At 49.8% G+C, this 21,129-nt stretch overlaps 1 protein-coding gene across 12 annotated transcripts in view; it reads right to left on the reverse strand.

Annotated features, from left to right (window-relative positions):
* Positions 1-21,129, reverse strand: part of INPP4A (inositol polyphosphate-4-phosphatase type I A) — a 154,250-nt gene that overhangs the window by 102,418 nt on the left and 30,703 nt on the right. Inside the window, exon 1 of one of the 12 annotated variants that reach the window (XM_037807822.1) lies at positions 831-849. The exons of the other annotated variants lie outside the window; for them this stretch is intronic. The gene's annotated coding sequence lies outside the window, so the exon portion shown is untranslated. Of the gene's footprint in view, positions 1-830; positions 850-21,129 lie in introns of those variants that run through there. 12 annotated transcript variants of the gene reach the window in all.

Consider the following 21,129-nt stretch of genomic DNA (forward strand, 5'->3'; position numbering starts at 1 on the left):
TTGCCCTCAAAATCCCCACAGCAGTTTCCACGTAGGGGTGCACAGGGGCTGAGGACACGCTCACTACCTATGGACTCCCGTGACTAGTGGGTGCACTGGTTTCCGGAGAGACACAGGGAGAGCCAGCACCTCCCTGCTCACTTGGCGCGGGGGTTGTAAAGGCCCTCTGGCCCCCTGGAGGGAGTTCCTCCCACAGACTCAGCACCCCCCACCCCTTCCCAGGGCTCCAGAGGACAAGGCTGGAAGGCAGCAGGCCGCGAGCCCCTGAGCTCCTCCATGGCCGGGGGCAGCAGGCCGGGCGTGTCCCCTCCAGCCCCGAGTCTGCTCTCTCGTCCCTTTTCTTCTTGCACCCGAAAGCCAATATGTGAGGCCTGCCTGGCCCCACTGCCAACCCCCTAGCCTCAGGGCAGGCACCTCAGGCTCTGCTTCTCTCCTCACCCTCTGGGTGGGCCTGGCCGGGTGGCTGCGGCCGCAGGACTCAGTGCCAGGGGCAGGGGCCCTCCCAAGGCGGCAGCCCACACCCCAGCTGCAGCCACTTCCCTTTGCCCCGGCCTGACGGCGCTTCTCCTTGTGGGGTTCAGGAAGGAGGCTGTCCCGGGAGGGGCAGCTCTGGGCCCTCCCGCCGTCCTGCCGAAACACCACATTACAGCCAGGACTCGGGCAGGCTGGAGAGCCGACCCTAAGAGCTTAAGCAGAAAGGCCAGTGTGCTCCGTGGGTTCCAGGCCGACCTCAAAAACGCGAGCAGGGCCGTGGCTGAGCCAGGTCCCCCATGTCAGCAACACAGAGGGCTCCTCTCGGCCCTGATCCACCCCATCCACTGCTTACCCACCCGCAAATCCAGGCCATGGGGAGCCACGAGGCAGCCAGCACCCCAACGTCACACCCACGGAACAAGGCAGCTCTCCCAGCATCCTGCCTCCCACCAAGCGCAGGGGCGGATGGGGGCTGGGCAGAACCACCCGGATGCACCCCAACTTCCACCAGCCAGACGGAGGCTTCTCCAGGGCAGGTGCTTCTGCAGCGGTTAGCCACAGAACCCCCAACGCCAACTGAACGCTCACGCTGCCGAAACGCGTGCAGATAGGAAATAAGGTAAAAACTCCCCTGGCGTCGACTGCTGACATTACTATAAATCTTCAACAAGGACGAGCTCAGTTTTACTCTAACCGGGTGTGGTGGCAGGGCTGCTGTACAGGAATAATCTCAGGAGAAAGCAACCTTAACTCTCCCTCCCCACCTTCCACTCCAACTCCTGCCTGGCCGAGGCAAGAAACCGTCACTCACAGGTCACGCAGCAGCTGATGGCCAGAAGCCACCAGCCCCCAGGACGGTGAGCTGCCGAGCAGGGAAAGGAACGGGGAGCGGCCGCACAGCCTGGACAGCCCACAGGGCGTGAGGAACCCACAGGCAGAGCTCCCACGGGTTGTTCTTCTCAGGATGAAGCCAAGAGAGTTACAGAAAAAAGGCAAAACATGGCTCCGTGGTGTCCGTGTAACAGTGCACGCCTGGAAACGCCAGAGCCCCTCCTTGGAGTCCCTCCCTTCGGTCTTTTTATAGCATCCCATTCCTCCAGAACCTAACCAATATCTACCGCCAATTCTCATGAAGGATCAAGTTTCTCATGACGTTTCCAAGCCTTGGGAGGGGAGCTGGAGAGGAAGAGACAAGGAATGGCCCTGCCCCCGATGTCTTCCAGCCACTCACCTGACCACCTGGTCACCTGACCCCCAGGAAGACGCACACTGTACCGACAGCGCCTCTCACCTCCCTCACTGGCACCCTGGGTGCTGAGGGACAACGGACCCTCCAGGCCACGCAGCCACTGAGCTACGTCAGGACCCGAAAAAGGCCTTCCTGAGTCCCCTGCTCTCTCCAGCCTGCAAATCAGAGTTCGCGGCATGTTAATTCAAGCTGCAACCAAATGCTAACAAAAGGCACAATCATTTTCATTTGTAGAGTTCCCCATTTTCAAAGCACCTTAACACATACTATTGTAATTTTGCATGTTTATTGGGATATTCTTTTTCTCCCTGCTTCTTTTCAGAATCCCCGGAAGATAACACTGAAGACACATGTACACCACTGAGTGCCCACAATCTTTCTGAGCATCCCCTTGTGCATCCTCAGTCTCCAACCCAATCTCCAGGTCTCAGAAGCAACGGCGACACTGATCAAAAGTGGGGAGTTCTCTGACCGAGGCACTCAACCAATTCCTGAGACACTGGGGTTTCAAAGAGAGAGAGAGTTTATTGCTAAGCACAAAGCAAGAGAGCAGATGGCCTATCGGCCTAAAATCTGTCTCCCTGAACACCAGTAACTCTGATAGTTTTATGGTATTAAAGATGGGCAGCCCTTGAGGAGCTGGTGGAGAATGCAGGGGTATTGGCCTGACCCACCTCGATGGTTGCTGATGTGCTCACAGACATAGGGGACTGGTGGTTTGATGGGCTGAGTCCTATACCACAGGACTTGCCCTTGGGAAGACTGTTGCTGCAAAGGAGAGGCTAGGCCTCCCTATAATTGTGCCTAAGAGCCTCCTCCCGAGTGCCTCTTTGTTGCTCAGATGTGGCCCTCTCTCTCTAGCTAAGCCAACTTGAAAGGTGAAATCACTGCCCTCCCCGCTACGTGGGATCAGACACCCAGGGGAGTGAATCTCCCTGGCAACGTGGAATATGACTCCCGGGGAGGAATACAGACCCGGCATCATGGGATGGAGAACATCTTCTTGACCAAAAGGGGGATGTGAAAGGAAATGAAATAAGCTTCAGTGGCAGAGAGATTCCAAAAGGAGCCGAGAGGTCACTCTGGTGGGCACTCTTACGCACACTTTAGATAACCCTTTTTAGGTTCTAAAGAATTGGGGTAGCTGGTGGTGGATACCTGAAACTATCAAACTACAACCCAGAACCCATGAATCTCGAAGACAGCTGTATAAAAATGTAGCTTATGAGGGGTGACAATGGGATTGGGAAAGCCATAAGGACCACACTCCACTTTGTCTAGTTTATGGATGGATGAGTAGAAAAATGGGGGAAGGAAACAAACAAACAAACAGACAAAGGCACCCAGTGTTCTTTTTCACTTCAATTGCTCTTTTTCACTTTAATTATTATTCTTGTTATTTTTGTGTGTGTGCTAATGAAGGTGTCAGGGATTGATTTAGGTGATGAATGTACCACTATGTAATGGTACTGTGAACAATCGAATGTACGATTTGTTTTGTATGACTGCGTGGTATGTGAATATATCTCAATAAAATGAAGATTATAAAAATTAAATTATGACTGTTCAAAAAAATAAAAAACTAGAAACAAAAAAAAAAGACAGGCAGGTTTAGGAGAATGAGCACAATGGCTCGAGAAGATGAAGTCAGAGATGATCTAATCACTGAGCATGTGCAGACTGATCACATGCTCTGTAAAATGGCGACCTTAATACGATGGCCGTGCTCTTTAACATTATACTGAGGCATAGGTCACTTGCAGGTTAAACTTTAAGCTACTGCACATGCCAAGCGGGCCCATTTTGGTTAGATCCAGCTTCATATCACGATAGCCTTGGAACTGGGGTGGGTTAGTTCCGGGCTGCCTCAAGGCCCTTCATTAATAAACATCAGGTGCCGTCTTCAGTGATCATAAGACTATAAGGTTGAAAAACTGGATAAAATGGGTACTAGTGAGGGTCAGTCACAGGTTTTTACAGTCACAAGATAAAGGTTACATGGTTATAGGATCATTATCAGAGATCAAGGCAGCTGGATTACGGTTCGGAAATGTCAGGTATTTCCCTCTGGCCACTCTAATACACCAGAAAGTAAAAAGAAATATCTATGTAATGATTCAGTAACCGTAATCATTTGTTAAATCCTAACTTCTCAGTTACAACACCAATACCAGGTAGCAGAGAGGAAGTGGGTCCCGACAGAGAGCACAAGAGAGAATTTTAGGCTGAGAACAGTTTCATTTTTTGCGTCATTCATGTTTGATGTTCTTTTCCTAAGCTGAAATTATATTGGAAAAAAAAATATCGTGCACCTTTTATCAGCAATAATTCAAAATAAAATTTAAAAATACACAAAAATTCGTGAACAGGATAAATGCACAAAACTAACGAATAATACCAACTAATACTAGAGTAGGAACTTAGCAACGTTCTGTTTCTGAAAGTGGAGATGGGGCTGCAGAAATACTGTGCAGCATCAGCACGCTGGGACCTCAGACTGGTTTTGTGGTGACCGTGAGTCTCGGCAGGCAGGGCCCTCTGCTCCACATGCATGCCCGCTGGGGTCTGTCACCTTCTCTTTAACCGTTTCCAGTGGCTTTTATCCATTCATGGTGGATGTCTTGCTCTGGTAAGTGAACAGGTGTGAAGGTGCTTTCAGAAACAATACTGAGCTGTCCACACATGACACTGCGATTCGAGAAAGCACCGTGCATCCTCTTGACAACCCCCACGGCCCGGCCAGGTTGATCAAGGGCAGCTGCAGGGAGGGGCAGCCGGCACCCGGGCGAGGTCAGCGGCTCTGGGCACCGCCCTCCCCAAGAACGCCGGCCCTTCCCACCGAACGCACAGGGGAGCCCACTCCTGGAAGGGGAGCACCCGGGGAGGGTGGTGGGGTCCGCACTCAATGCCGGCCTGTGCTCTACCAACTGGCAGGGTCCTGGTTCTGGTGCCACTTCCAGGGAGCAACCAGGAAACCAGCTTTGGGTTTATTTACTAGAAAGCAAATTATCAGTAGAGTTCCTTAATACGCAGACGACCCTCAACTCTCCATGCTAAAGGAGTGTGGGGAAAGTGAAGGGAAGAGACGGCTCCCAGGGCCATCTGAAAAGATGCTCTGGGGCTTCCTTCAGGTTCTGGCACCTGCACCCCTTCCTCACCACCCCTCAGCCCATGCAGAATTTCAAATCCAGCCCAGCCCCCAGCAGCCAGCCCCCCCAGCATCCTCACTTCTGTGAGGCGGCACATGGGTTGCCACCCCACACGCCAGGACAGGGGGCTGTTTGCTTCCATGTGACATTACCTCCTTCAAGACCCCTGTTTAAAGCACAGGACTACTAATAAGTTGGAAGTTCCATCTGCTTCCAGTGGCCAGAGTTGGGTGGGTTCTGTTTATTTTTATACTCAGTAGGAAAGCTTATTTTCAAACTCAAAACTGTCAAGGTTGGCTTCATGAGGGAATAAATAATTTTCTGAGCAGCAACAAAATTCCACAAAGGGCTATAAATGCTAAGCAAGAACCACAGATCAGTGCCATACAGGAAGACAAAGTTATTTCAGGAACAAGGCCCTAAGTCAGGAGGAAGAATCTGCCCACGGCCTCCGAGTGGGCAGCACCCGACCAATTCTGATTTTATTCCCTCACCAGCAAACCCAAGCCCCTGGAAACATCGAGTGGGTCACGCATTTGCCGCTTTACTACATGCAGATCCCTGACCCCGTGGTGGAGAGTCCGGTTACTGCAGCTGTGAAAATGGAATCCTGTCGTAACCGACCACTATGGGGGACTGGGTCGCAGACCCCGAGTGTACTTCAGGGCTCCCCATTCTCACTGAAAACCAAACAGCAGGCAGTCCCGACTTTCATCTGAGCCCTCCTGGAGACAGGGCCCTGTGCTGCCCAGCGGTTTGGTGGGACTCTGGCTCTGGGTTTTCTCTCAGAGAATGTGACGCGATGGGACTGCGACAGGGAAGCCAGCTGGGGAACCAGGGAGCCAGCGTGGCCAGTCTCCCCGTTTCCTCCAGACATCTGTGCAAGGAGAAGCAAAGCTGGGCCTGCAGAAGCCAGAAGCCCCCCAGTGCTCCCCCAGGCCGGCCCCTCCCTCCCAGGGGAGCCCTGGCCAGAGCGGCTTGGGGGGACTCTGTGGCTCCTCCACCAACCGCTGCTTTTCCTTCCCAGGCTGCCCCTCAAGGGGAGCCTGGAGCGCACCCCTGCCCAGGGGCCCCTCCCGGCAGGCTGGCCGCAGCTCTTATCTCAAAGCAGACGGGGCAAGAACTACACGAACCCGAGGAGAAAAACGATAGTAAAGAGAGATCCACAGGCAGTGACGCTGCGGGTGCCTCTCTTCGGACAGCGCTTCAAAGCTCCCTGCCAGGGCAGCAGTGGGCAAGCAGAAGCAGGGAGAGGCGCCAACTGCCGCTGCCCTGGTGCACAGCACACGGCCCTTCTCAGCTCGGCGTGTCTCCCCGACCACGGGTGAATGGCAGGCCAATGGGGGGGGGGTGCCCCTGGCCCCAGCCTCTGAGCCCACTCAGACGGCAAGAGGCGCCCTCTGCTAGGGCTGCCGGAGAGCCGGAGCCCGGAGCCTCACGCGTCCATTTGTCCAGCAGGCGCCGAGCCACAACAGCGGGCCCGCCTTCAAGGCCCAGCGGGGTAAGAGTGGAGGACAATGTTCAGCAGGACGGAGGGAAGGACCCTGAAGTCCAGCAAGCATAATCCACAGACCTGACTTCCAAAGGCAAAGGCAGGGGACTGTGGGAGACGGCAGAGCAGGGAGCCCAGGACCCAGACCTTCTACCAGAGCAACAAGTAAACAGCAAGAACTGTCAGAAACAACCGTTCTGAACGTCTGGAGGCCAGGAGAACACTGCACAGCACCCGAGGACAAGTGGGAGGAAGAGGCTGATGAATTACGGAAAAGATCGTAAACTGCTCGCTACACGCTGCGGCTACGGACGCCCACCCCCCCAACTCCCGCTGCAGCCGCCGTGGGGTCCACCCCCTGGCTGGCCTGCTGAGGACAGAAAGGGACTTAAAAATCCTCTTCCCCAAGACCAGGGCTGGGCATGGCCGAACAGGGAGCACAGCTTCTGATCAGCGACTTCGGATCTCTGGAGGCCCGGCTCCAAGGTGGCCACTGTTCCACCCGCCCCGGAGACTTCCGCCACAAGACCTCCTCATCTGCTGGGCAGGCCGAGAAAGCTCAGGTGAGGGAGCTCCTGGCACTCTGGAGCCAGTCCACGCCCCTGCTGTGGCTGGAAAGACTCACGGAGGAAAGTCCTCTCCAGGGTGACCCTCCTCCCAGAAACTGCCCTCCAGGCAACAGCAGGGTGGGACAAGGAAAGGAGAATAAAAACTACAGAGGCCGACAGGCTGGGACAAAGGCCTGCCGGCTTCAGACACCCAGAGAGGGACGTGTGTCCCCTGGGAAACAGAGGGGACAACCAAGCTTCTGTAACAGGGGACTCCAAAACAACTAACAAGCAAAAGCCCAGGACAAGACACAGGCCCAGAAAGACAGGGAAAACCCTGCACACTGCATTCGCCTCGGGCAGACCTTCCTGATAGGAGGGCTGCCGCTCAAGAAAATCTGTCTCATCACCAGCTGGTTACGAAACCAAGAAACACACATATCAGGGAATAAATCCCAGAGTTAACATTTTAAAATATTAAAATGTACAGTGTGAAACAGAGTATGAAACAAAGAAAGATATAGGAAATGATGGCCCATCCAAAGAAAGAGGATAAAAATCCAGAAAACACCAATGAAGAAGACCAGAATGTGCACATAGTGAACAAAGACTTTAAAAAATGATCTTAAAAATGCTCAAAGAGATGAAGGAAATCACAGGGAAATAACTAAAGGATATCAGGAAAACAATGAATGAGCAAAACGAGACAGAAATTTTAAAAAGGAACCAAACAAACCTACTGGAGTTGAAGATCACAATGACCAAAATGAAGAACACCCAGGAGGGTTTCAAGAGCAGACTGAAGCTGCCAGAAGAAAGAATCAGTGAACTCAAAGACAAGAAACTCGAAATGAGGCTGAGGAGCAGAAAGAAAAAAGAATTGTAAAAAATGAAAATGGGCTAAGATGCCAATACACACAATATGGGAATCCCAGAAAAAGAAGAAAAAGAGAAAGGGGCAGGAGGAATAGTCAAAGAAATAATGACAGAGAACTTCCCAAACTTTGCAAAAGACATGAATACGTACATCCAGGGAGCCCAGAGAACATCAAACAGGATAAACACAAAGAAAAATACACCCCATCACACACTGATCACATTATTAAATGCAGAGGATGAGGACAGAGTTCTGAAAGCTGCAAGAGAAAAGCAACATGTTATGTATAAGGTAGTCCCAATAAGACTGAGGGCCAATTTCTCATCCAAAACCAATTGCCAACCAAGAATTTTATATCCTGTGAGACTGTCTTTCAAAAATGAGGGAGAGATTAAGACATTCCCAGATAAACAAAAGCTGAGGGAGGTCATCACCACCTGACCTGCCCGACAAGCAATGCTGAAGGGAGTTCTTCAGACTGAAGGGAAAGGACGTGAGACAGTGGTTCAAAGTGGCGTGAAGAGATAAAGACCTTCAGTAAGGGAACCATCTGAGTAATTATAAATGCCAGTATTATTGCATTGTACTGTTTGGTAGGTAACTCCACTTCTTCCTACAGCTGCTAAAATGCAAATGCATAAAAAACAACGATAAATCTAAGTTTCTAGACATACAATGTACAAAGATATAAGTAGTAACAAGCACCCAAAAAAATGGTGTTGGGGGGGGCAGAGGGGTATAGGAAAAGTATGTTTCCACTATTGAAGTTAAGTTGGTATCAAGCCAAATATGATTCTTATATATTCAGGGTGTTAATTTTAACCCAAGGTAGCCACAAGGAAAATATATCCAGAGAGAAAAGAGAAGGCACTCAATACAGTCAAACACACAAAAAAATCAAACAACTATAAAAGTAGGCATTAACAGTAGAATTCAGAGCCAAAAAGATATTAAGACATACAAAGGCTAAAAAGCAAAATGGCACAAGAAAGCCCTGCATTATCATAATGGCTTAAACTCTCTAGTCAAGAGGCAGAGATTGGCAGAATGGATAAAAACGTATGACCCAACTATATGTTGCCTGCAAAAGACTGCTGAAATTCAAAGGTACAAGTAGGCTGAAAGTCAAAGGATGAAAAGAAATATACCATGCAAGTAGGAGCAAGAAGAGACCTGAGGTAGGTATATTAATATCAGATAAAATAGACTTTTAAGTCAAAAATAGTTACAAGAAACAAAGATGGTTATTATATACTGATAAAAGGGACAATTCAACAGCAAGCTATAACAATTATAAATACATAACACAACTAACAGCAAAAGCCCCAAAATATTTGAAACAAATACTGACAGATTTGAAGGGAGAAACTGACAGTTCCACATTAATAGTAGAAGACTATACAGCATTTTCAATAACGGATAGAACATTTAGCCAAAAGATCAACAAGGAAAAACAAGACTTAAACGATACCCTAAACCAACTAGCCCTAAGAGACATACATAGAACATCTCACCAAACAGAAGGAGAATACACATTCTTCTCAAGTGCACATGGATAATTCTCCAGGATAAACCATACATTAGGTCACAAAAGTCTCAATAAATTCAAAAATATTGAATTCATACAATGTATATTCTCCAACCACAATAGAATGAAGCTAGAAATCAAATGGAAATGGAAAATTCACAAATACACGGCAATTAAACAATATGCTCTTAAACAACAAATGGTTAAAGGGGAAATCAGAAATGAAATTAGGAAGTATCTTAAGGCAAACAGAAATGAAAATACAACACACCAAAACTTATGGGTTGCAGTGAAGGCAGTACTGAGAGGGAAACTTACAACTCTAAAAAAGAATAAAGACTCCAGATCAGAGACCTAACCTTACACTGGAAGAACTAACAAAGAAGAGCAAACTAAACTTAAGGCAAGCAGAAGGAAGGAAATAAAGTTAGAGTGGCGATAAATGAAACAGAAAACAAGAAAACAACAGAGGGAATCAACCAAAAGTTGATTCTCTAAAAAGATCAATAAAATTGACAAACCTTTAGCTATACTGACAAAGAAAAAATGGGAGAGGACACAAATAATGAAAAACAGAAACGAAAAGGGGGGCATTACTACCAACCCCACAGAAATAAAAAGAACTATAAGAGGATACTATGAACAACTGTATGCCAATAACCTAGATGAAATAGATAAATTCTTAGAAACACCTACATTGACTCAAAAAGAAATAGAAGATCTCAACAAACCAATTATCAGTTAAGAGATTGAATCAGTCATCCAAAACCTCCCAACAAAGAAAGCCCAGGACCAGATGACTTCGCAGGGGAATTCTACCAAACATTCTAAAAAGACTTAACTCCAATTCTGCTCAAACCCTTCCAAAAATTTGAAGAGGAGGGAACACTCCCTAACTCATTCTATGAGGCCAACATCACCCTCACAGCAAAGCCAGATAATGATACCATAAGAAAACAAAACTACAGACCAATATCTCTAACAAATATAGATGTAAAAATTCTCAACAAAATACTAGCAAACCCAATCGAACAGCATGTCAAAAGAATTATACACCATGATCTAAGTGAGATTCATTCCAGGTATGCAAGGTGGTTCAATATAAGAAAATTAATTAATATAATACAACATATTAACAGAATGAAGGGAAAAAAAAACAAATGACCATCTTGATTTAGGCAGAAAAGATCTGACAAAATACAGCACACTTTCTTGATAAAAACACTTAGAATACTAGGAATAGAAGGAAACTTCCTAAACATGATAAAAGGCATATATGAAAAGCCCACAGCTAACATCCTCCTAATGGTAAAAGACTGACCATTTTCCCTCTAAGATCAGGAACAAGATGATGATGCTCACTATAACCACTGTTACTCAATATTGTACTGGAAGTTCTTGCCAGAACAATTAGGCAAGAAAAAGAAATAAAAGGCATCTAAATTGGAAAAGAAGAAGTAACACTTTCCCTATTTGCAGATGACATGATCCTATATACAGAAAATCCTGAAAACTCTACAACAAGGCTCCTAGAGCTAATAAATGAATTCAGCAAAGTGGAAGGATACAAGATCAACACCCCAAAATCAGCAGCGTTTATATACGTAAATAATGAATGAGAAGCAGAAATCAAGAAAAAAATTCCATTCACAACAGCAACTAAAAGAATCAAATATCTAGGAATAAAACTAACCAGGGATTTAAAGGACTTGTACACAGAAAACTACAAAATATTGCTAAAAGAAATCAAAGAAGCCCTAAATAAATGGAAGGACATTCCATGTTCATGGATTGGAAGACTAAATATAGTTAAGATGTCAATCCTACCCAAAGCAAATTACAGATTCAATGCAATCCAAATCAAAATTCCAAGAACCTTCTTTGAAGAAATGGAAAAGCCAATCATCAAATTTATTTGGAAGGGTAAAGGGGTCCAAATAGAGAAAGCCATCTTGAAAAAGAAGAATGAAGTTGGAAGATTCACCCTTCCCAATCTTAAAATTTATTACAAAGCCAAAGTAATCAAAACAGCACTGTACTGGCACAAGGACAGACATACAGACCAATGGAATAGAGCTGAGAGCTCAGAAATCAACCCTCACATTTATGGCCAACTGATTTTAGACAAAAGGGTAAAGACCACTCAGTTTGGAAAGTACAGTCTCTTCAACAAATGGTGCTAGGGAAAGCAGACCTCCTTTTGCAGGGGGGGAGGGGGAAGGAAAGAGGACCTCTACCTCACACCATACACAAAAATCAACTCAAAACGGATCAAAGACCTAAATGGAAGGGTTTAGAACTACCAAATTTCTGGAAAAAAATCCAGGGAACCATCTTCAGGATCTTGTGTTAGGCAATGGTTTCTTAGACTTTATACCCAAAGCACAAGCAATGAAAGAAAAAAAGAGAAAAATGGGACCTTATCAAAATTAAAAACAGGACTTTTTCATGAACATAAAATGACAACCTACAAAATGGGAGAAAATAATTGGAGACCACATGTTCTGGTTTGTTTAAAGCTGCCATTGTCCAAAATACCAGAAATGGATTGGCTTTTATAAAGGAGATTCAAATTTGCAGTTCTATGGCCATAAAAGTGTCCAAACTAAGGCATCAACAAGAGGATACCATCACTGAAGTAAGGGCAATGGCAATGGGAACACCTCTGTCAGCTGGGAAGGCACGTGGCTAGTGTCTGCTGGTCCTTTGCTCCCGGGTTCTGGTTTCAAAATGGCTTTCTCCAAAATGTCTCTGGGCTTCTGTCTCTCTTAGCTTCTCTCTCTTGGCTTCTGCGCATCCTTGTTCTCCTGCGGAGTTTCTCTCTAAGCGTCTGGGGGTCCTCTATTAGCTTCTCAGGGGCAAACTCTGGGCTTCATCGTCTCTTAACATCCTTAGTTTATCATCTCCAAATGTCCTTTGGTCTTCATCTCCCAGTGTCTCCAAGCGTGTGAGTCTGTATCAGCTCTTAGCTTCTCCCAAGGGCAAACTCTGGATTACATATCTTAGCTTCTCTCCAAAATCTCTCTCTCAGCTTCTCTGAGCTCCTTCTCTCCATAAGATCTCTTAAAGGACTCCAGTGATCTAATTAAGACCCACCCGGAATGGGCAGGGTCACGCTTCCATGGAATTGATCTAATCAAAAGGTCTCACCTACAGCTGGGTGAGTCACATCTCCATGAAAACAACCTAATCAAAAGGTTCCACCCTAATCAAAAGACTAGTAATTCTGCCCCCACCAGATTGCATTAAAGAACATGGCTTTTGCGGGGGCCATAATAGATTCCAACCAGCACACCACATATCTGATAAAGATTTAATATCTATAATATATAAAGAAATCCTTCAAATTAACAACAAAAGACAACCCAATTTAAAAATTGACATCTCTCCAATAAAGAGAGATCTCTCCAAAGAAGACAGACAAACGGCCTGAAAGCACATGAAAAGATGCTGAACATCATTAGCTATCAGGGAAATACAAATCAAAACCCCAATGAGATCCCACTTCACACTGAAGTTTAAAAAACGGAATGGCTGCAATTAAAAAACCAGAAAATAGTAACTGTTGAAGAAGATGCAGAGAGATAGGGACTCTCACTCATTGCTGGTGGGAATGTAAAATGGTGCAGTACCACCACATGACCTGGCAATCCCACTACTAGGTATATACCCAAAAGAATTGAAAGCAGGGATTCGAACAGGTTTTTACAAACTGATGTTCACAAGTGCACTATTCACATTTGCCAAAAGATGGAAACAACCCAAGTGTCCATCAACCAAAGAATGGATAAGCAAAATGTGAGGTGAAATATTATTCAGCAATAAAAAGGAATGAAGTCCTGATACATGAGACAACATGGATGAACCCTGAAGACAACATATTGAATGAAATAAGGCAGACACAAAAGGACACACAGTGTATGATCTGATTTGAAATAATTACAATAAGCAAACTCAGAGTCGGAATCTAGAATACACGTTACTTGGGGATGGGTGGGGACAGGGAATAGGAAGTTAAGTCTTGAAATGTACAGGGTTCCTATTTGGAAGCATGGAAATGTTTCGGTAATGGATGGTGGTGATGGTGGCACAACATTGTGAATGTAATTAAGAGCGCTGAACTACATACCTGAATGTGATTAAAAGAGGGAATGTTAGATTATATATATGGCAAAAGAATAAATTAAAAAAAAAAAATCCATGGACCTACACTTCACAGTGAACCCTAAGTTAAACTGTGGACTCTAGTTAATAGTGCAATTATTAAAATGTGCTAGCATCGTTTGTAACAAATGTTCCACACCAGTGCAAAGTGTTAATACTACAGTGGTATACGAGAATCCTGTGTGTCATGCATGATTGTTCTGTAAACCCACAACTTCTCTAAAACAAATTAAAAAAAAGGTAGAGGTGCACTTCAGGGTCAAGCACTGATTTAGGGAACAGAGGAGCCCCGCATCCTAAGGGACCAAGGGCACAGAGCTGGCGTGGGGCTGGAGGGCCGGGACGGTCCCAGGCGCCCTCCACACGGACCGTGCTGCGCGAGCCTCCGCCTGCAGCAACGGGACCCACACAAACCTGAAAACCTTGGCGCCCTCTTGGATTCCACTGGGCTTCTGAAGACAAACCTCTTGCTCACTTGGTACCCACCAGAGAGCAACGCACTCCGTCTTCAAGGAGAGCCGCGAGCCCCCTCCTCGCTGGCAGAGGACTGGCCCCTGCTCAGACTGAGGCTGCCAGATGGACCCCTGCAGCAGGCAGGCACCGACAACCAAGACAGAAAGGGCAGGACCCCAGGGGCTCCCAAGGTCAGTTTAAGGTCAGCACAGCTCACACGCCCTGAAGGAGGGCCTGCTCAGTTCTGCAAACAGAAAACCCACCCACATCACCAGCAACCAAACCAACCCCCAACCACCTGGCAGCTGAGGAGGCCAGCACTGCAGGTGCAGAAGCCTCCCTCTTGGTGACAAGTGCCCCACACGGGGCCAGCTTTCTCCTGCAAGAGACAACCTCACCCTGAGCAGTGAGATGGCTCCAGAAAATCGCTGGACCCATTTCCCTTTCTCTCACTGGGGCCTCCTTTCAGGAAAGATTCCTGGGCTGGTTGTGCTTTTGTTTCCAAAGAGAATGCTTAGGAGTCATGACATCTACATAATAGGAAAAACGTCAAGAGGTACTTCAGCCATTGTTTCTTTTTCTCCAAAATGTGCAGCTGGATTCCGAAAGGTGGAGAGCACCCAGAGGCCGCCACCCAGTGTCTCCCATCACATATCATATGCAAAGTTACCGTCACCAAGAACAGTGGCAGCGAAAGCTAATTAAAACGTCTCCTTGAAATTTTACTTTGTTGTTGTTTTTTTTTAAACAATCTTGGCAGTTGAGTAATACAGAGATCAGGGGAAATATGCCTTCAAAATTCATTTTCACAATTGTTCTCATGTTCTGCTGGAAGAAAACTGTAGAAAAGCTAAAACTGGAAGCAGCAGGTAGCTGACACTCTCCAAGCCCACCTCGCAGTCCCGCTCCCCCCACCAGCCCTAACAGCCACTCTCAGGCCTGGCCTCCTTGTGCTCACCCATGCGGGGAGCTCGGCGGTCCCCCCGCCAGGGCTCAGGGAGGCCAGTGCAGGGGCCGGGGCACACCACGGGGTGGGGGCCGGTGCAGAGGTGGGAAGACAACCGAGGCCGCCACGGGTCGCAGACCCTCAGACAGCGTGGCGGGAAGCGCCCAGGGCCCTCAGCCGCGGGCCGAGTGGCAGCAGCGCCACCAGCCCCGAGGAGCGGGGCAGAGGGACGTCCCGGGACCGACGCACAGCCGACCCAGGGCCGGGGACCTGGCCCAGCCTGGCTCGCTTCTCAGAGAGCTGCCAGACCTCAGGGAAATCAAAGTCTGGGTGCCCCCGCGTGTCCACCCTGAGCACATTTACACGGGGGAGGGCACACAACGGGACGAACCGTGTTCTCCTGTCCTCTGCTTCTCACGACAAGCTGAGCCCCTGCGGACACTGAGGCTCCGAGGAGAGGGTGTCCCACCCCCAGTCATTCGAGGGCCGGGCAGGAAGGCCGGGCAGAAGGCAGGGCCCTGCCTCGGGGTCAGCACAGACACTGCAGCGTTTCCCGGACCAGGGTGTGGGAGGGGCTGGGGTTTCCACCCTCACCTGGCACTGCTACTCGTTTACCTTGCTCAAAGTAAGCTTTTTCAACTTAAATTTACAACATAGTATTTTGAACTAGCTAAGTGTTTATAAGCATGTGCCCACATACTCAGACATACACATCTCTCCATCCATCGCGTGCACGAGCAGCGGCAGACACGCACCCTTAGGAGACGTGGGGGTACGGGGTCATGGAGCCCTGCCCCGGGCCTGAGCAGGGTGCACGGAGCACGGGCCCTGCCTCCATCCCGGCCCCCAGTCAGCTGTCTGAGCCGGACCCTCCGGCCCCCTACAGTGGGAGGTTCCTCCCACCTCACAGGTTTGCTGGACGTCTCCAGGAAGGACGAGTCCATGAGGGCTGTGGAGACCACCAGTTACACTTAGGGTCAGGGGAGACACAAAGGCAAAACTGCTTTGAAGAGGAGGGGTTCGGAGTGAGCTGTTTAGGTGACCCTTCCTCCCGGCGGGAAGCTCCCCCAGGAAGGAGCCATTTGGGCCTGCTGGTCCACACCCCATCTTCTCCTGGGCTCCACCAGGCCCCCGGGGGACACATGGACGTGCCACTGCGCCCAGCGCCAAGCCCCTTCAGACCACAGACAGGTGGGACCCCCAGCCTCTGCCGGGGTCCTGGAGGTCTCCTCACAGCCTCGCCGAGAGACCACTTCTTAAAGTAAGAAGCACCTTCTCCTTTTGTCCTGGAAAGGTCACGGAGGCACAGTCGAGAGACACTAATTCCAAGGGTGTTTTCAGCTGCCCTGCTCTAGACAGTCTAAGCAAAAAGGGGGAAAGAAGTCAAAGAAAGCCTACGAGCATAGCCGTAAGTAAGCCTTTTAAGGCATCAATTCTAGAGTTCTGCATTCATCAAATTTCTTGCAGCAACATTCTGGAAAGCCTTGAAGTTTCAAATAAATCCAAACAAACACAGTACTCTGTGTTTCAGGGGCAACAGGGAGGGCACCAGAACCCAACAGAGCCCAGGCCGCGCCGTCCTGTCCCAGGCACCACCATGCTCTCAGGCTGGACCCCGGGGTGGCCCGGCCACTGCAGGAAGACAGTCTCCAGGAGAGCCTGCATGTCCAGCCCGCAGGGAGCTGCGTCCCCGGCTCCTCGGTGGGGTGCCCGGAAGGACGCTGCAGCTTCACGATCATTCTTCGCGCCTTGAAGGTCGGACGCTGCCGCCTCCAGTCTAATTCATCTTGTGGGTCCAGAGTCCGACGGAAGAGCGCAGCTGGCAGGAGTTCCAGGGAAGCCGGCAGTCACTCGCCCACTGAGTGCTCAAGGTGACCTTTAACCCTGAAACCCAGGGTCACAGAGGAAAGTGGCTGGTTTAGGGTCACCAGGCAGCCGGCAGCAGAGCCAGGGGACCCCAGACCCCCAGCGGCTTCCTCATCTTTAATCCTTCCAGGCCAGGCCAGGCCTACACACACTCTGAAGGGAACGTTTAAAATACAGCCTTGGAAAAGGCCCAGAATAAACTGGAGCCAGCTGAGGGCTCTACCCAGAGAAAGATAATGGAATTCCTTTCCAAGTAGAATAAAAAAAACACAGTCTCACTCTAAAACATAGTTTATACCGTTAACAATAAAAACCCTTTGAAGGTGGCAAGGACACAGACTTCTCTGAAGTTACATAAAATCACCAAGTGTTCATGTGAAATAGTCTCCCTGTACAAGGAGAGCCAGGATGGGGGTCAGGTGTGGCCAGATGTCACCAGGTGAGGATTCTCTTTTGGGGAGAACTGGAGAGAAAGTGCAGTGCAAAACAGTGCCGAGTTTCAAATCCAGCAATGCAAAACCTTCATTTAAGCATAACAATTAAAAAATCACATGTCTATAGATACAGGGCTTGTTCCTGTGTAAGAATTACCCTTTTCAGCTCAGCACATTTAAGAGATGAGAGCCCAGTAAGCGCATTTCTTATGTAACAGCTGAGATATAATTTACATACTGTAAAATCCACCCGATTCAAGTCAGTCATTCAATGGTTTTTATCTACTCACGGAGTTCTAGTCACCATCAGCACAATTTTACAATATTTTTGTCATCCCAAAAAGAAGCACTGCATCCGTGAGAAGTCATTCCTCATTGCCCCCAACACCTGCACCCCAGGAAACCACTAATCTACTCTCCATTCCCTAGATGTGATTATTCAAGATCTTTCCCAAGTGTCTTTCACGCCTGGCTTCTTTCACTTAGCAGAGTGCTTTCAGGGGAGATCCCAGTCGTGGCTCGCACAGCAGTTCTGGGCCCTTCCCCGCCTGGGCCTGCTGTGGCTGGGTCATCTGTTCTACGACCCAGCTGGACGGTTTTCCTCGTCTGCTGCCCCTGAGGCCTGACACCTGTCATGAACGGTAGCTCTTGCAGAGCTTTCTGCAGGCCTCCTTGGTTAGCTCACCTGCCCGGGGGCTCCACCAACTCCTGAGCGACTGCGTTACTGGGTTCGAAAGTCCCCAGGATCAAAACTTGCTCTCAGACCCGGGTGATGTTTGAGGCCAGTCTGAGGTTTGCTCCGACCCCAGGAGGGCTCTTGGCTACTTCTCTCAGGTAAACACGTGGGCCTAAGGTTTAGCTTGTCCTCAGGGAGCTGTAGCCACCTCCTAACTGCCTGCCACGGAAATCTCCACAGCCTCCCGCAGCACCCTTAGATTCCACCTTCTCCAAGCTCTCATCTACACAACGTCAGATCCTTTCAGGAGAGCCTCGTGAAGGCGGCTGCTCGCTCCGAGGGCCCTCCTTGTGAGCAGGGCTCTGGGGGGGCCGCAGTCTCTCCGGGGCAGGAACCTCCATCCCACCGCGCAGTGAGGTGAGGTCCACTGGCAGCCTCCTCCTCCTCGGGAGAGCCTGGGGGCCTGACTGGGAGCTGGGGGAAGGGGAGCCCCATCTTTTCGGCCAGGGCTCCCACAGTGGGTGGACCTTCCCGGGTTGGGTGAAGGGAGTCGTAGCTCGTGTGTCACAGATCCTCATACTCCTACCAAGACTCAGATTTTATTAAATGTTTCTTCATTTGCTGTATGTCTTCAGGACCATTCAAGTGACTTGAATGGTTACTTTCTTTTTTTTGGAATTTTCACTGTTATTTCCCTGAGAAGTGGGTCCAAGGAGCTCCTCACCCACCAGCCCAGAAATGGAGCTCAATAAGATTTTTAAGTTGTAATAATCAGCAAAATACTGCACACAAAGATCCTTCCACATCAGGACAGCTGACAGCAACAGCAGAAAACAGACTCCAGAGACTAGGAAACCCACTCCCCACCCCCCAGCAGGAACCAAGCACAGCACAGCCGCAACTTCACAAACACATCAGCTTTGTTAAGAACAACAGTCCCCCAACATACATCACGTGACCTGCAAAACGTGAGGGACCTTGACATGCACGAGAGGCATGTGGTCACAGATCACCAAGCAGACCAGCCCCACAGCTTCCCCCAAAAACAAATCCCCCACAGAATGAGAAGGCCAAAAGGTTTCCAATTAACATTCTGAAGAAATGTGGGGCTCACCCCTCCCAAACCCAACTGGTTCAGGAAACCAGGCACAGGAGAGAAGGGGGTGCCAGTGCTGCCCGCTCCCCAAACCCAGCAGAAAACACCTTTGCAACACAAACGGAGGAGGACCCCAGCCGACCACCTCCACCTGATGGGCAGGCACCCCAAGCTGTGGCCACACAGGAGCCCTGGCTTGGACTGGACCCTGGTACCCCACCCCCACCCCCAGCCCCAGGCTCCTTGCCTATAAAATGGGGGGTCTCAAACCCCAGGAAGCTCCAAGTCCACACTCGACAAACCACAGCTGCCGCTGCTTTGGACAGACCCCCGGCTGCCTCCCCTGGGGAGTCCCTCTGGGTAGCAAACAGATGCCAGGGTACCCAGAGGCTGCCCTCTCTGGGGCTGGCCCTGCCCAGGCCTCCAGGGACCTATCTGCACCCCCTCCAGGAAAGCACCACACAGCCACCCCCGCAGGGCCCAGACCCCTCTCCAGCCTCCTCTGGCATCTGAGGGAGGAAGAGGCCGTGAGGCGAGCAGGCGAGAAGGGCCTGGAGCAGGGACCACGCAAGCAAGACCAGCCCCTTCGGGCAACACGAAACCTCCGAGTCTGCTTTAGACCAGCCGTAAGTGATGTAAGGGCAATTTTTTAAAAACAAACCGCACCAGAAGAAGGTTGTTTGCAAATGCATGACTCTCTCCCCCGATTCTGAGGGACTGTTCTGAAAGAGACCACCAGTCTGGCAGATCCTGACCTGGGAGACGACACTCCCGGAGCGCAGCCCACCGAGGCTGAATTCACCTGGGAACCCCGCCCAGGAAGCGACTGCAGTGCAGGGGGCCCTCCTCGGGGTGCTGCGGCCCCTGCTTCCCTCCTGGAGCTCCTGCCAACCAGAAGGTGCTTCTCCGTGGACAGGGGCTCGGAAACGGGGCCTGAGAAATGGGGGTGCGGGTGTTTGAAAGCACACATCCGCTAGCGAGGGCCTGGGGGGGTCTGCAATCAGGGAGCATGTGCCTTCAGGGAGGCGCTGCCGGAAACAGAGAGTACCCCACACGCCCAAGCCCCCCGTCCGACTGCTTCCACTGGGATGTGAAGGTGCCCTGGGAGGGCTCAGAGCCCCGCTGCCCACCCCGCTGTGGAATTACGATCGGTTTTTGACTTACTGGGCCTCGGCTGCAATTAGATACAGACGGAACTTACTGTTCCTAACACTGTCTGTCTGACTCAGTTTGGGTTTTAATTTTTTTTCTCCATCAACACAAAGAAATGCAACCTCATTTTATTTTTCCCCATAGGAGTTTTTTTTTGTTTTTCTTTTTTTTCAATTAAAAAACCAGCATTAAAATGCCTCTTTTTCTTTGGAAAGTTTTTTGCTGTGTTTTGTTTTCTAAGCAGAAAGAGTCAACGTAACAACATAAAATAATAATTTGGGGAAACAAAAGGAGACCAAAAAACCTTCGTGAACTGTTGCAGCGTCCGCAGGACTGGGTCCAGCCTCGGTCTGTGCTGCGGCAGCTGCGGGCCCAGCCGCCACCCTCACCGCGGGAGGGGCCAGTCTCCATCCCCGCCGTGTTCACGGGTCCACGGCGCTTCTAGGGCAAGGGAACGCGGAGCCCCAATTTCCCAAAGTAGAGGAGGATGGCATCCCCACGAGGACAGTAACACGGTCAGAGGGTTGACCCAGATCCTGTTCCAACCAGCCGAGTGTGAAACACCCCCCAAAATCCCGGGCCAACCCCTTGAAACCCAGCAGCGGGGACCACCCCGGGATAGAACAGCTCCTCCAACACAGGGGTCTCCAGCCTCACACTGGGGCTCCTTTCTCCAGGGCCTGTGCTGTCTGCGAAACCACTTTCCCATCCTCTCTTTTGAGAGATTCCCGTGTAATCAGCAGCCTGGTCAGAAAGGGGAAACCAACAGAAAAACCCCAGAAAAACCCGCCCTCCAAGGGGAATCCCAGCCTCCCGGGCCGGCGTCCCGCTGCCAGCCTCCAGTCTGCTCGGAACACACCATCACTCTCCAGGAGGGCCACGCCAAAGCTCGGCGTCCCCCTCACTTCCATTTCTCTGCCCCTCCACCCCCAAAATCCAGCCCGTCAGCAGGTCCTTAGCTCCCAGCTCCCACATCTTAGCACGGTACAAGGGGTTCTGGATAAACTTTACAACTCTGGACGTTC

The sequence above is a fragment of the Choloepus didactylus genome, chromosome 17, assembly GCF_015220235.1.
Source record: "Choloepus didactylus isolate mChoDid1 chromosome 17, mChoDid1.pri, whole genome shotgun sequence".
Taxonomy (NCBI): domain Eukaryota; kingdom Metazoa; phylum Chordata; class Mammalia; order Pilosa; family Megalonychidae; genus Choloepus; species Choloepus didactylus.